The sequence below is a fragment of the Lathyrus oleraceus genome, chromosome 7 (assembly GCF_024323335.1).
Source record: "Lathyrus oleraceus cultivar Zhongwan6 chromosome 7, CAAS_Psat_ZW6_1.0, whole genome shotgun sequence".
Classification (NCBI taxonomy): domain Eukaryota; kingdom Viridiplantae; phylum Streptophyta; class Magnoliopsida; order Fabales; family Fabaceae; genus Lathyrus; species Lathyrus oleraceus.
In genome coordinates, this window is record NC_066585.1 from 43,625,335 (window position 1) to 43,628,707 (window position 3,373).

Genomic DNA, 3,373 nt, shown 5'->3' on the forward strand with positions numbered 1-3,373 from the left:
TGGCACAAGATAAATGCATAAAACTAAAGCCATGGCAAACTTCAATGTGTATAAAATCACTCCACAAAATTTCAAGTCCATATGATAAACATCAAGAATTTCACAAATCATCTAAGATCATGACTATCAAAAAGTCCTCAAATGGTCAAACAGCAAAGAAAATCTCAAACAAATTGGAAATGCACTAAAAAATTCTACAAAAATTCACAAGTGAACCTAACATCCAGAAGAGTCAACATGCAAAAATTCACATTATTTGGCATTGAATTGGAATGGTAAATAAAATCAGCAAATTGGACAAGAAATGGTGTGACACAAATTGTCACACCTAGATTCAAAAGCTCATATCTCATCAACCAGGAAAGCAAAAATCACAAACTCTATACCAAAATGTTCATTGAGATGTCTATTTTAAGCATGCAAAGTTTCAAGAATTTTGGATTAAGCATCATCATTCCACAATCAAAATATCAAGCAATGTACAAGCAAACACATGTGTAAACATTCCCTAAGCCAAAACAAATTCCACACATGCACAAATCCTGGAAAAATATCCATAAAATAGTAGACATGGCAAGGATCATGGCACAAAAAATCTCATCTCAATTGGACAAATATTCAAGAAGTTATGAATTATTGAATGAGTGAAGAAAATAAAAAAAATGTGGAATGGCATATGAACATGTGTAGCATATATGAAGAAAAAATGCAAAAGGCCAAAATGGAATTGTCCAGCGTGGGGAATCGAAGCCTGGCCACTTTCAAATTGAGGCGCGCTCAGCATGGACCTGGACACGTGGTCCAGTGCATGAGCCACTAACACCAAACGCCATGCAATGCGCGAAAAGGAAGATCAAACAAGGTTCTGGAACGAAAATCCTAGGGTTTCATCACGTGTTCATCCACCTTCATAGCTCAAGAACAATTTGTTTCAGAAATTTACAAAACCTATATCACTAGAACCGTCTTTCCAAGCACATTACGAATCTAAACTCATTTTATCCTAATTCTTCCTAAATCAAGAGATTCGAGGGGAAACATTTTGGTGCATGAAACTTCTAATCCACATAACTCGTTCATTTCTTCATGGATTTCAACAATTCAACTTGCAGAATAACCTATGTTCCAAGATCTACCAAAAGCATCTATTGATTTCAAGAATTGTTAAGGTCGAAAACTAACCTTCAAGTGATGACAGAACTGAATTCGATGCTTTCTGGCTTGGAAATGCTGAAACAGATGCTCTCCAACTCTCCTATGATGCTTTGGATGAAAGCTTTGATGTTAATTATGCACGACCTTGATGAAAACTCAAACTGCCTTGGATGAGTTCACTTGCAACAGTCCACGATTTGGCTTGAAAATGATGATTCCTTGCTTCAATTCCACTCAATTATGCACATGGATGAAGATTAGATCAAGTATGATGCAAGGTTTGTGCAGAAAAATGAAGAAAAGTTGAGAGGAAAAATGAAGAGTTCTTGAGATCTAGATCTAGATTTCTGAATTATGAAGTGTTAATCACAAAAACAGTTAGAATTAGGTTTATATATGTGATGTTAATGATGTTGCTAATCCCAATTAGCCAAAATACAAGTGGTTAATGAAATTGGAAGTCTTGGTGCACATTAGCAAATCCACCCTCACATGTGCTCATATCAATGTAACAGTGCAATGTTTCTGAACCAATTCACTTCAAAATGAGGTTTGTAAGCCAATGCAAGTGGAAAAACATGAAAACCACGCCTATTTTTCAAAGTGATATTTTCCCTCCAATTTTCAAATTCAAATCCAATGAAAAGTTCAATTTTTTTGTGATGAGAATTCATGAAATGTAATGCTTGTTTATGATAGCTCATGTCAAGAGAAAATTGCTCCAAAAAACCCCACTTCATTTGGCCTTGGGATGTGAAAGTTATGCCTTGTTGAAGTTCAAATTTTCTTGACAAAGATCAATCCATAACTTGCCAACCACAAATGAGAAATTCATGTTCTTGGACTTTTTGGAAAGGTGAGAGCAAGATCTACAACTTTCATGTTTAACAAAATTTTATTTGGAGCATTTTTGGACATGTAATTTTGAGGAGAAAACCTTTCCATTTTTGGCAATTTTGAATTACAAGTCACTTTCTATTTTTGGAAAGTTTTCATCTGACTTTATTTTCTTCATTGTTGATGTTTGAAATGTCAAATGAAACTTGTTTGGACATGAATGAAGTGTATCTAACTCTCTCCCACCTCCAAATCCATCAATTGACTTGTGGTTGACTTTTGTTGACTGATAGATGAATTGGCTATGCACAGATGAAATTTGAGCTTCAACCTCCTGATGAAATGGCTCAAAAGTGAAACCCTAGCTTCCATAAGCTCAACATAATCATAGAATGATCCCCATCTCCCTGAAGACCTCATCTCCTTCGACAAGCCCTGATTGGCACAATTCAGATGATTAGGGTTGACTAGAGGTCAAAACCCTAATCTCGAGGAATCTGATCAAGCACAATGAATCTCTTGGTGATGACAAAACCATGATGATGATGATGTACCATTTCAACCAAGATGATGATCAATCTCCTTGAAGAACCAATAAACCCTAATTTGAAGCACCAACCCTCAGATGATTAGTGATCAATCCATGAAACCCTCAGGCTTGAATATGTTAACCTCTTTATCTTCTGATCAAGACCTAGGAGGATGACTTGCCCAATGTTGCCATATGATATGCAAAGATGCAATGCCTAATGACCTACAAATGAAATGCAATGTGTTAAGCTAGTCCCAAGAGAGGAGGGGAAATTTTGAGGTGTTACACTACTTGCTTCGCATATACATAACCCAACAATCCGGTACTTTATCCGCATCCTGCAAAACACCATTTTTGGTCGACCCAACAACAGCAAAGTCAACGCAAAGGAATTATTCTTCCTCCACTACGTCTTCGAAATGGATACAAAGGTAAACGCCGCCTCCTTCTTATTTCACCATATCCGCTCCCTATGTGCTAGAGGCCGCCAACCTTTTGTGATTGGTGGATTAATCACTACCATAGCACTTGGTTTGAATCTAGGGGACCGACTTCAAAATTTACAATCTCTACCACCCCTATTTATGGATATAAGCTATTGTCGCTCCAGCCGCTTAATCAAAAATAGGGTAGGCGGAAGGTATTACCTTATGGTGAATAACCAAGAAGTCCCAAGCGTTGTTCTGCCCAACATTGCCCTTACAGATGTCACCAATCCCAACCGCTTCATCTACGATCTAAATGCTCCCGAATCTACCGAGCCTACACAAGCAAACCCGCCCCAGGACGAGTTTGAGGAAATGGAGCATGGTGATCAAGGTCCTGAACAACAATCAACCCCGCTCAACC